The 13,226-nt window shown below is 39.9% G+C and overlaps 1 protein-coding gene across 1 annotated transcript in view; it reads right to left on the bottom strand.

The window, feature by feature from the left end:
* The window catches only part of GKN1 (gastrokine 1), a 41,981-nt gene extending 28,866 nt beyond the window's left edge, over positions 1-13,115 (bottom strand). The window contains exon 1 of the mRNA XM_080568359.1: positions 12,967-13,115. The gene's annotated coding sequence lies outside the window, so the exon portion shown is untranslated. The remainder of the gene's footprint in view (positions 1-12,966) is intronic.
* Positions 13,116-13,226: the final 111 nt, after the last annotated feature.

Below are 13,226 nucleotides of genomic sequence, written 5' to 3'. Positions count from 1 at the left end.
CAGCTTTCCTGTAGGCCCCTCTTTAGGTACTGGAAGGCCACTATAAGGTCTCCCTGGAGCCTTCGCCTCTCCGGGCTGAACAACCCCAACTCCCTCAGCCTGTTTTTGTAGGAGAGGTGCTCCAGCCCCTCATCTTTGTGGCCCTCCTCTGAACTCATTCTAATACTTCCATATCCTTATTGTGTTGGGGGCCCCAGAGCTGAACACAGTGCTCCAGGTGGAGTCTCACGCGAGCACAGCAGATGGGAAGAATCACTTCCCTTGACCTGCTGGCCATGCTTCCTTTGATGCAGCCCAGGACATGGTTGGCTTTCTGGGCTGCCAGCACACGTTGCTGACTCATGTCAAGCTTCTCATTGACCAACACACCTAAGTCCTTCTCATCAAGGCTGCTTTCAATCTATTCTCCACCTAGCCTGTGCTTGTACTTGGGAATGTCCAGGTCCAGATGCAGGACCTTGCACTTGGCCTTGTTGGACCTCATGAGATTCACACAGGCCCACCTCGAGGCCTGTCCAGGTCCCTCTGGATGACATCCCTTCCCTCTAGCCTGCTGACCACACCACCCAGCTTGGTGTCATCAGGAAATCTGCTGAGGGTGCGCTTAATTTCACTGTCCACATCACTGACAAAGATGTTAAACAGCACCGGTCCCAGTACTGACCCCTGAGGAACACCACTCGTTACTGAGCTGTTGAGGACGTTGAGCTGTCGACCACAACCCTTGGAGTGCGACCCTCCAGCCAATTCCTTACCCACCAAGTAGTCCATCCATTGAATCCATGCCTCTCCAATTTAGAGACAAGGATATCATGGGGGACAGTGTCAAACGCTTTGCACAAGTCCAGGTAGATGATGTCAGTTGTTCCTCCTCTATCTACCAATGCTGTAACCCCGCCATGGAAGACCACCAGATTTGTCAGGCACGATGTGCCCTTAGAGAAGCCATGCTGGCTGTCACCAATCACCTCCTTATTTTCCATGTGCCTTAGCAGAGTTTCCAGGAGGATCTGCTCCATGATCTTGCCAGGCACAGAGGTGAGACTGACTGGCCTGTAGTTCCCCATGTCTTCCTTTTTTCTCTTTTTGAAATTGGTAGTTATGTTTCCTGTCTTCCAGTCTGTGGGAACTTCACTGGATTACCATGACTTCTCAAATATGATGGAGAGAGGCTTAGCAACTCCATCTGCCACTTCCTTCAGGACCTGCAGATGTATCTCATCTGGTCCCATGGACTTGTGTGACTCCAAGTTCCTTAGATGGTCTCGAATCTGACCTTCTCCTACACTGGGCAGTTCAACATTCTTCCAGTCCCTGCCTTTGTCTTCTGGGGCCCAGGCCATGTGGCTGGAGCTCTTAAACAGATAAGCTGTCTAATAAATGAGAAAAAGGCTTCCAGTTTGCATCGAGTAACAAAGAGGGATGGCTGTCTACATGAGCAAACTTTGCTTTATAGGACAGAATTCCCTTGAAGAAAAAATTGAAGTTGGGCTGGAGAATCAAGCCCACTATTTGAAACTAAAATTGTGCTGTCTGATTGTCCTCATTTTGTTAAGTCTTCCCACCATTTTTATACTAACAATGTATAGTAATGGGAAAAAAAAATCATCCCTTAGTTTTAGAAGTAAAGAACTTGCCTCATGAGCTTGTCTCTAACCTCTAACCACTCAGGAGCAAATAGCTGCAGTTGAACAGTGAACAACATACAGGATCTACATGCAAAAAGAAAAAGTCATCCCAGTAAATTGGAAGTATGCGCACAATTTGAAACAAGGTGCCTAATTTTAAGTACTCAAGTCTTAAGTTATTGTCCATGGAGGAGGTGAGGAGGGCTTTGCAAAATCACTTGTTTTGTATAAGATAATGTCATGGCCCATGAGCCACGCCAGATATTCCAAGACACATAATCCAATTCTGATGGCCCGTAAGAACTGAGTGTGATTTTGATTGACCACTAGATGGCAAATTGTTACAGTAATCTCAACAGTTATGGTTTCTTTATTACAATCTGTGTCCAGGACTGTTACTAGGTGAGAGCTTGTTCTCGCTGCGCTAGTAAAAACACTGATTACATGCAAACCATAAGACAAAAATAAAATAAAGTGAGTCCCTGTCAACCTGAGACATGTTCCTCAGGAAGAAAATGCTGGGTTGGATTGCAGAAGATTAGAATACTTTCTTTCAGATTTCCAAACCACTGTGATTTTTGTTTTCATGTGAAATTAAGCCCCATTTTTTGACTAAATTAATTTTTCTTTTTCTCATAATATTTGTCATTTCTTCTCTTTACAATATATAGACGTATCCCTTTATCTAATAAAGCATTACATTTGTAGAAGGTTTACTAATTGGAGACCAAAACATTCCAGAAATGTAAGTAGCAAAGATTCACACAATTCCAGAAATGTAAGTAGCAAAGATTCACACAATTTAAGTGAAATCTTTTTCTGTTTCAGAACAGGAATACAGCAAAGGATGTAAGATAAATCTGACAAATGCCAATCACACACTAACCATGAGCCCAGCCAGGTAAGGGGGGAAGCCCCAAAACTCCTGTATCCCCTTTATCTCCTTTTCCTTATCTTCTCACCCCTGTTGTCACCAGGTGAAATCTAACAAACCTCATCCTGCCATCTGCCTCTACCTCTGCTCTTCCTGCTTGGCTATGCTCCTCCCTCAGGCATAAATACTCCACAGAAGGATTCTGCACTCTTGCTTGTTTGGGTTTTTGTTTCTTTGCTTTGCTTCGTTTAGAGAGGTAGCCGGGGAGAAAGTGGGCAGGCAGGCTGGCTGGAGTTCTGTATCCAGGTCTCTATTCCTTGCAGACAGGTCCTGCTGTTCTGGTGCTCATCATGGCCATACCATGTACTGTTTTTAACATTTCTCTTCCTATTCTGCAATTTTTTTCCTTTGCTCTTTTTCACAGCTCAGTAAGAGGTAGACAGACTCATGTGACTTGAAAGTTCCCACTTTATTTAGTTTTCTGAGGGTGTGTATAAAGAGAGTAAGGTGAAACAGACCTAATGAGTGGGGTCCTCTAATTGATCCAGCCATTTCTTGTTGGACAGAAAAACGGATGTATCATATAGACCCATTTGTGGCCATGCTCAGACCGGGGAAAGTATCCTTTAAAAATTATCCTGTAATTTCTGGTACTAGGATGAGAGCTGATGAGGGGATATAATGGAGGGTAGAGGGGTAAAGCAGTGCAATGAGTTTTTCTGAGAAGGCTCTTACGGTTTTGATGGCTTCCAGGACAGCCCAGACTATAAAGGCAGCTAAGGCCTTTATTTGTTTGCATGCTGTAAATCCTGCCCAACAGTTCCTGGGTAGGACACAACACATCCACCCATCGCATACATGCTGCGATTGCCACCATGCCAGCTGCTGTGGAGTTTCCCCTTTCCCCTGCTGTCACCATTGTACAGATGGTCAAATAGTAATTGGAAGGCATTTAAAAATATGCTTAACTTGAGACATAAGGACTTTAAGGCTTGACCCAACAGTGGTAGCCACTAACCCTTTCCATCCCGTGTGATAGGAAGCAGGGGGAGTTTTCACCTAAAGAAGCTCCCTAAATCAGAAATTTGCCCTGAGCACACCAGGAGGTGTTTGACAGCATCACATTAAGCAATGTCCCTGGGTGCAATATACTGAGAGCCGAGCCAGGGCACTCTGCCACTCATTCCAGATAAGTAGAGCCCTTTAACACCAGGGACTGTGAGGGGCTTGTTCCATGCTCTCAGTAAGATAAGCTGCCATCCGCGCTTCACAAGACACTCCTATCTGCCAAGCCGCTCTGAGAAAAACTGGGAGATGTGCAGCATGATTTAAAGCACATTACAAACTCCTACAAGCTGCAATCCTAAATGTGGGGGTCTCATGAATCAAAAGTGAGGAAACACCAGAAGTGTGGGATCCTTCAGATAGAAAAGTGTTTATGCACAGCTCATAGATGTTAAACAGCTGTGAAGGAGATAACACAACAAGAAGGATAGAACTGTCAGTACAAAACTCTAAAAAGTGGAAGAATCATTAAAAATTCTCCAATTAAAATGTATTTTCGTGATCCTGAGCATCACAACTGTTAATACAGTTTAATTAGTACCTGTGAGATAGAGGTGTCTTTTTATGCACGCACTGCCACTAGAATGGACTCAAACTGATGGGACAGCTAATCAGAAAACAATTTGTGTATCAATCAGGAAAGTATCCTGGCAACAACTACTTATAGCAGTTGTCTAGGGGCTCTCATTTTCACCGCCCATTGTGGTGGTTTTTTTTTTGTTTTTTTTTTTTTAAGTTGTCAAGATAAAGTCACATTTTTAATATGCCATTTAAATTTGGAGAAGAATTAGTCTTTCACTTTATTGTTGGTCTTGTAAGATTTTTTCAGGTGAGGAAAATCAGCAGTTGTGAACTGAGCTACTAGCAGCATTTAATCAAATTTCTAACTAATGCTAACCAATATATATGTATCCTGAGCATCCTAAACAATAAAGATGCAGAAGCCAAACTAAAATCAGTAACAGACAAGCAAACCCTATGCAATTATACCTGGGCTATACACAAGCTCTTTCCCTTTAGAAAAGTATACTGTATGACAAAAACTAATATTTATTAATGCTTCTCTCTCAATTTTTTTAACTTTTTCATAAAAAAGAATGTCTCCAAAACAGTTTTTCCCAGCCTTTCTCTGGTAGCTTTGGCAACAAAAAGCCATGAGTTTAAACATTCTGGAAGGTTTAGCCATAGGGAATGTAATCACTACCTTTTTCTTCTGCACTAAATATAATAAGCATTTAAAACATTTTTTTTTCTTTCATTTGCTGATAACCAGCACATATAGAAGGCAAAACACCATAGAGTCTAGGAGTACAAGACCATATTTGGATTTTTTGCTGTGTTTGAAGTGAAAATAAAAAGAACTTCTACACTTTTTATTTTTTTAAGTGGAAAAGACAGAATTTGGTATTCATTTGCATGACAAACATAACTGAGAAAGGCTGCTGACCATCCTAATTTATCCATTATAATTCCAATCATCAGATTACAGAAACTGAAATGTTAATTTTAATTCTTTCAATTTTTAAGGATGGATTTAGACAATTTTTATTTGTTTGTTTTTTACTGAATCAGTCTCTTCTACTGTCACATAGAACTTAACTTTCCTTTTTGATGCCAACCCTAACATAAAATAAACAGAACAATTATTAGACACACTTGTCTCATTTTTCTTCATGTTTTGTTGAGGCGAATACAAGCTGTTGGCTTTGTAATTACCATCTCGCACTGAGATATCAACAAACTACCAGAAAATATTCCATCTATGTTTAGTTGTTAATTAAGTAATTTTGAGTTATTAATCAAAATAATTTCAGGTGAACATAACCTGTTTTCTTCAAATCCATTGTTCAAGATTAAAAATCTATAGTTCCAAAAAACAGGGACAGGATATAATTAGTCATTGTTCCCAAGAGCTTTGTCCTTTTAGGGCTTTGGAAGTATTTAAATGGAGTTGTCATTAAGGAAAAGAATGTTATTCCTCAAACAGTCCACTTGGACATAGCTGACAACGGGGAACAACTTGGGAGATTTCTGTAAAGTTTTGTTCAGGAGTCTTGCTTTTGTCAGTGTCACTGAAGCTGCTCAGAGGGTTGCCCAAAGTTTAACACCCACATGAATCCAAAGCTTCACAAAATAACTAGATTATGAGAGAAGGAATTTCAGCAATGTAAAATTAAAACTTTCTCTTGACCTTTTTCTATTAAGCTGTGCTGTGAAGCAAGTATGATAAGGAGCCAGCGGAGTCAAAACTTTTAGTATTAAATAGCGTGCCTACTCTGCTGTTCATTAGCATTACAATACAATCAGGTTCTTTATGAAGATCTCAGATATTGATTTCATTTCAACTGTGTCCCACTGGATTTGAATTGTTAGCCTAAATAAATTGTGTGACCTTTAAAGGTACTAAATTTTAAATGACCTTTTTATATTATTTAGAGCCTCAATCTGTGTATATACACAAATAATGGGAGGGGAGACGAATCAATAGATTTCTTGAGGTGTCCCCCATCTCATAAATGATATAAGCAAATGTTTATCTTAGTGTTCCTGGAAATACTTATGCTCATGGAAACATTTTTATCACCTGTATTGATGTGTTTTGAAGCTTGGCAGGAAAAAAGAAAGATTAAATGTTGAAATGTACAGAAGCAGACACAAAAGCAAGGGGCTGCATTGTCTTTCTCATGTAAGGATCTAAGAATTTCTGTGTATCATTCTCTCACTACACAAGACTGAGTTATGTGCATGACTGCATGCTAGCACAAATTTCCCAATTACATATAAAGAAAATTCAATCACACTGGATAATGGTAGCTCCTCCAAATAGTGCTCAAGGAACTGAGCACACAGGGAGCTGGGATTCACAGTAAAAATGAAGCCACATGCTTGCAGTGAATTTGCCACATACGACTGACAGGACACTGATGAGAAGGCAATGTCCAGCTCTTTCCAGTCCTCTTCTTTCTGTTTCTGTTATTCAGGCTTTGTGCCAGCTTGAAAAATCTCTGCGTATCATTATTTATCTGTACCGCCTCATGGCCAATGACCTGCTGCTAAGACCAGATTGTAGTTGTGCAAATGCACAGTGATGGACTCCCTTCCTAGAGCCTGGAGCTTTTGCCACCTCAGCAGGAAAAACAGAACAAAAAAAGGTAATTGACAGCAGACATGCAGGTAGTCTGCGTGCCCTACTTGTTAGTGTGTCCCCCAGCCTTTTCTCTTGCCTGGAAATAGCTGATGAAGATGAAATGCCACTGGCTTCCCTTATAGAGCTATTGATGTGCATTTCAATATTGTCTCCAAAAGGTCACAAGGAGGCTGTGTTACAGAGCTTAAGTAGTTCCCTTCTGTTGTGGCTGCACAATGTCTTTCCTTCTTCTCTCTGTTTTCTTTTTCTCCGTCACTCTGGTTTTAACACATTGCTATGCCTCTCTCTTCCCACTCTTTCTTTAAATAATATCTTTCCGATTTCCAGATCCATCTGAAATCAGAACAGAGAGCTGCTGGGGAACAGCCCATTTATGGAAAGAAAATCCAGAGCAGCCATGAACTGAGGCATACAGGAACAAGGACTCAGGCAGATGCAGGAATGGAAACTAATTTTAGTTATTCCATTGCAAGCTCATCACACTGTCAGTGTCACACTCTTCTTTATCTACCATATCACATCCAACAGTTGCCTCATGCCACAGCTATCTCCTGACAGAGACAATTGTGGGCCATATTCGTAATAATTTTGTGTCTGTATTTTGGAAAATTTCAAATCATATGCTGGGATGCTTGCTAGAGCACATTAGCTTGCATCACTCTCCTACTTCCCTGAAATGGCATATATGTCAGTGGTATCCTGATTAGAGAGCAGCTTTGAACCAAAACCCCTGCATTTATACAGATTTTGGAAAGGATTGAAGATGTGCTCAGCAGGAATTTTGAAAATTTCCAAACAAGATGTCTTAATGTTGATTCAGTCTGAATGTTGACATTTGATCAAAGTATTGTGATAGAGATACGTTATACCTCTTAACACCATGCAGTGGAAAAATATGTGGGCTTTTTTTAGATTTATCTGTGTTTTTAAGGGGTGATTAACGTCACCAAAGGCACTGATGTTTTTTTCTCCATTAAAACACATCCTTTCTCCTTTATTAATGCTGTATTACTTAATGGGCAAAAGAAGTCATGTGTCTGAGAATGAGAACTCTCCGTGTCATTTAGAAAAGACTCTCAGGCTTGACATTATTTTTTTCTCAACGGTTCTAGCACAGAAACAAAAGTTCCCTTGTGCTATAATGCAAATCACTTGCAAGAGCAGGTTGGGGAGGGGCAGGGGGTATTTTCTTGTGGCAAAGCAGGGCATTGCATTTTGAATTCCAGAAATGGAGGCATGATTGCTGACTCAAAGTTGTTTGAAAAATTTTCTTCTATGAAACAAGGATGCATCCCTTTTGTTATCCTCTCCTTCTTTCTTCTTTATATACAGTGTACATTCTTGCAGGACTGATTTTTTTTCTTATGTATTACACATGCAAATACGGAAATGTTCCATGACAAATAAACATGAAGCTTAAATGAAAACTGTAAAGCTGCTCAAGGTCATAGGATACTGGAAATGTCCAATATTTGTTTGGTTTCCTGTGTCTCCAGCCCTAAATATGGGGATTTGAAATTACAGTTTAAAGATCTATAAGAAAAGTCCCTAAAAGACCATACTGGATGCAAAGCCTTCCCTTGTGAAATCTGAAATGAAAAGCTCTTACCTCCATATTCCAGCCCAAATTTTACCTGTGATATTTATATTCATTTATAAACAGAGCAGACAATATTTTAATATCTTTCCCCTATCCAATAGATGATTTATTTAATCAGATATTTTTTCATCAAATATCTCTCTTTTTTATTACCAAACAAACAAACTAACTAAAGAGTAATCTGTAAGGAATATTTGATTTTCAGCAATGCTTCTGTATTTAAACCATGATCAATTACATTCTTTTCCTCTACTGAAAACTTAATCTCTTTGGGTTTTCTTTTATATGTTTTCAGAGTGGTCTTTTCAATAGAATCTATTCAAAAAAGGAATCAGGGAGAAGGAGCAAAAATAGAAAGAAAAAAGGAAAAGAAACAGATTTATTCATGTTTAAAAAACCTTAATATCTAATAAAATTGGATTGTAAATCTTACGAAAATTTTTTGTTATGCACTACTGAACCAAAATCCAGCTGACTGAGTCTACACGTGGAAAAATTACACGTGACTTCTTGTAACTAACTGGCAAGCTTTCTGTTTATTCACTGAGGAACCATTTAAGTCACAAAAGCCCAGGACACGTAAGCAAACATTAAACACTTTCTCTTGGAAAAAGTTCCACATCCCAACACTTTCTGAGTGTGTTAGTGAGAGCAGGTTTTTCTCCATGCTGAAAATCATGCTAAGGAAGGGTAAGGATGCTTAAAAAACACTTCACATTCTTTTTTCCCAACTTCCTCTTACCCAGAGGAGCATCACACCATTTCAATCATGGTGTATCGTCGACCTTGGCACTTCGTAAAGCTCTGCTTCACTTTCTAGGCTTTCAGCGCTGAGCTTGCCTCACACATTCCTGTTCAAACCCCTGCTCTTCTGCTGCCTCTTGACAGAAGAAGCCGTAAAGGCATCAGCTTGGAGGAAGCTGCATGGTGCCTGAGATTAGAGTCTATTTTGGAGACCCACAATCTTCAGGACTGACCCTTTCGACAGCTGAGCTGTTCCCAGGAGTTGCTGCCGCATAGCCTCGGCTCCCGCTGTGTCAGCCGCGCTCACGTTCTTGCCCGAGCTGCTTAGCACTGTGAGTGCGAACGGCCCTCTCTCTGCACACCTCCTCCAGGTCTCATGGCATGAGAATGGAGAGTGTCCAATCTAGAGTGCCACCTCCACCAGCAGCCAGCTCGAACAGGAAGGGCGAGGCATTAGTTAAACAATGCCATAGTTGCATTGAATATTGTTCCCTGATTCTGTCGGGATCAGTGCAAAGGCTAATGTTTCCATTAGCTACATTTTCCCACGTACAACTTTGAATTCTCTGGGGAAAAGAACCCAAATTTCCTAGGAATGAAGGCCAAGAAACCTTTCTGTAACGCTACCTGCCTGATGCACAATTTATTGCTCATGAAATGGGGTCATCAATTATGCTACAAAATTTAATAACAATTATACAGTAATGCCTATTAATGTTCTCTCTGTCCATCTACCTCAGTTAATCTGTTTAGCATAGATTTCTTGAGGGTAGTTTCCTTTCCAGGATACTTATTGTACATGTAAATTGCAGTGCATGTGAAAAAAAAGACCAAACCTCTTAATTTCAGTGACATGAAATAAAACCATTCTGTTAAATACTTCAACTCTGGAAAAAAAAAATCATGTTAAATTAATCAGCCTAAAACCTAGGGAAACAGGAAGCTGCTTTTATATCAGATGTACTCTATGGGTTCTCCTCATTTGGCAGATCCCCAACAGGGTCTAAGTTGAGTAAGCTAAGAAACTCAGTGAAAGCTGGTTTGTGTATAACACAGCAGGCTGCATTGCCTTTCAGCATGCTATTGTTCAAGGAGTTATCAAAACAAGAGTGGAAATGCAAAGACAGCTGGAATGTCTGAGCAGTGATTGTGCTTCTCATGAGCCACTGAATGAAGATGACATATTTGTGGGTTAAGGAATTTATGTCAGATCGCTATGTGCACACTACATTTTACTTACATATTTATATCTACAGGGTGTGAACTTACAGATTCACAGAAAATGTCTGGACTTAGTAAGGCTTAGAGAGGTCAGTAGCCCAGCCTCTGCTCGAAGGCAGTGTCAGCTCTGCTTATGTCACTGCCAGAGCAGTTACAGTAACCTTGTTCATTTTTGTCACCCAGCAAACCAAAGCTGCACAGCAGGCTAAGTTTTAAACTGTAGGAAAGTGGAGTGAACATGGAAAAACTCTTCTGGCTGTAGAATTGTTCGATTAACAGAATAATAGAAAGGAGACTGACTTTATGTGTGCTTAAGGCTCACTCCTCAGAATCACCAGTGTTCATAGCAAGGGCAGAGATTCAGCGAAAAACCTCAGTTGTACAAATACTCAAAAAATGCTTTTAAATTTAAAACCTTTAGCTCTAAAACTCACAGAAAACTCAAAACCCTCAGAATTGGGCCCTATAATGCTGTAGATCCCAATGCCTACAAGCTCTGAAAGGCATATCTCTGCTTGCTGTTGCCTATGCATTCAAGCTGTTATTCATGCTTGTCTGAGAAGGAAAACCAGATATGAGCAAGCACTAAGGATAAGGCCATATGCTGTGAAGTGCTGAGAAGATTCAGCACCTCTTGCCTTCCAACAGGCAGGAGCTCCTATGAAATGCTTACACCCTTCATGGAAAAATATATACATTTATATATATGAAGTCAGTGCATTTCTGAAATTAATATTTAAGCATAAAAAGGACCTTTTGAAACCACTTCTGTAGGTACTATTGCTTTCATAGCAAATGTACTACCTGTTCACCTGTCTATGACAAACCATCTCAAAGATCTCCTTTTACAGTAGCCAGTTACTGTACTGAAGAAAAGAGTTAGGGTTATGTTCCCTGACTCTTTTCTCACAGTTTTCATTGTTAATCTCCCTCCCTACGGCCATATGGACCTTAGCTCAGCATAGTCAGGTGATGAATCACAAGCAAGAAGGCTGTGCTTTTCTTTTTAAGTTAATTAACATAACTGACCTCAGCTCAGCTCCAGAATTTCCCTAAGATTTTCTGTGTTTAGCTCTGGAAAGCCACAATATTCAGAGAAAGTCTTTGATAAGGCTGAAGAGGATTTATAGATAAGGTTGTACAGATAACCATGAAATCCACCCTGAGATCTAAATTAATCTTCCTAAACTCAAATATCAACTTCCAATGCAGCTAAGCAGTAACAGGGACCTTGATAATGTGTTTTGGTTTATTATCAAGTTTCCCCTGCCTAGAAGGAGAAAAGTTGAATAAAGCCAGGTTAAAAGGCTTAGCTGATGTACCTGACATCAATACCATACATGACTTTGACAAAGATATTGATATTTATGAAAAAAAAATATAAAAATAGAGAGTATTAGTTTAAATAAGCATGGCTTGAGTATCTTTCTAACTAAGTCAGCTGGAGTTGTGACCACTTCTGCCAGTGACAGATTTGGGCTATTGAAGAAGGAAGAAAGTTGCAGAGATGGGGTAGCAAATCACTGGACATGCTTAGCCAGAATGGCTAAGATGGCTAAATGGCTAAATGGAAGAGTCCAGAAAAATCAACAAATCAGTTTAGGTTTACTCTTTGGTAAAGCTCTTGGTAAAGCTCTTATTGGCAGCAAAACTTTGCAGTGGTAATGAGAAGAAATGGCCCTTCATCTTGAAGTTGACTGCTAGAGAGGAGCTGAGCTCTGGCCCTGTAGCCAAAACAAGGCCACTTTGAAAAAGTCTCAATAATGAAGTGATTTAAGTGGTCAATGTTATATAACAACAATGTTATATAACAACTTGCTCAAGAAAATATACATATTCTTTGCATGTGCGATGCTCACATTTTGTTGAAATTTGCACATCAGCCACTGAACAACTTTAGCACACCTTTTTGGCAAAAACTTTTCCAGATACCCCACATTGTACCTCTGAGCTATTTGAAGTCGTGCAAAGGTGAGTAATGAAGTCAGTAGTCTGTTGGCCTTTGTGCATTTTCAATAGTTTTTGGACAGTCTTGTGACTAAATAAAAAGTAACTGTAACCTATAACCTCCCGAGTCAAATATGTAAGATGTGAAAGGAAGAAAAGATTTTCTTTACTTTCTCTGTTTCTGAGCCTTTATATGGCACATGGCATTGAGCACTGGCATTCAACCAGTGTTAATGTTCAGATCAGGAAAGAGTGTTTTATAGCAAAAACAAGCACTGAAAATAAATAAAATAAAATAAAATAAAATAAAATAAAATAAAATAAAATAAAATATGAAATAAAATAAAAGTCCTTAATCACTAAACAACACAGTGCCTTATGCATGTAATATGGTGTCTGCATAAAAAAAAGGGCTCCGTTTTTTTTTACAGTTTTACAGGCCATACTCTGATCTTCCCTGACTCATATTCACTGTCTTCAAAGTGCTTTTCCCAGTGAAGCCCTTGCAAAGTGCAGCTTTATAGCTGCAATGTGAGAAACCCTCCTCACCCAAATATCTTGAGCTCACATGCTTCTCTGCATTCAGGGCCTTGTGACCCCAGTGTTGCTGTAGTACCAACAGCTCCCCTACCATGCTGCAAAGGCACAGAAGAATGGACCTTTTCCCAGAGAGGTTCCTTTAAAAGTGAAATTTTAAAACTTATTTTTATATTAGTTTTTAAAAAGCTAGATTTGTTACCTTAAAGGAGCTATTCTTTGCCCTTGGTGCAAAATTCATAGGTTTCGGCAGAGGCTCTGTAGAATTTACGTTAGCTTGAAATCTGTGTGGATGAAATTGTTCACGCACGCCAAAGGAAGTCAGCTACCAGGAGGCAGAAAGTAAGGGCAGTTCCTCTCCGAGGAGAAACTCGTCCTATCTCCTAGTGTCCTAGCGCAAATGTTTACAAAACGCTCATTAAGGGAAAGGGGATTGCAAGATAGCAACAAATCTGGTGAACA

Source organism: Anser brachyrhynchus (genome assembly GCF_964034855.1).
Source record: "Anser brachyrhynchus genome assembly, chromosome: 26".
Classification (NCBI taxonomy): domain Eukaryota; kingdom Metazoa; phylum Chordata; class Aves; order Anseriformes; family Anatidae; genus Anser; species Anser brachyrhynchus.
Note: the sequence above shows the minus strand (reverse complement) of the source record. Positions and strands in the feature narration are given on the sequence as shown.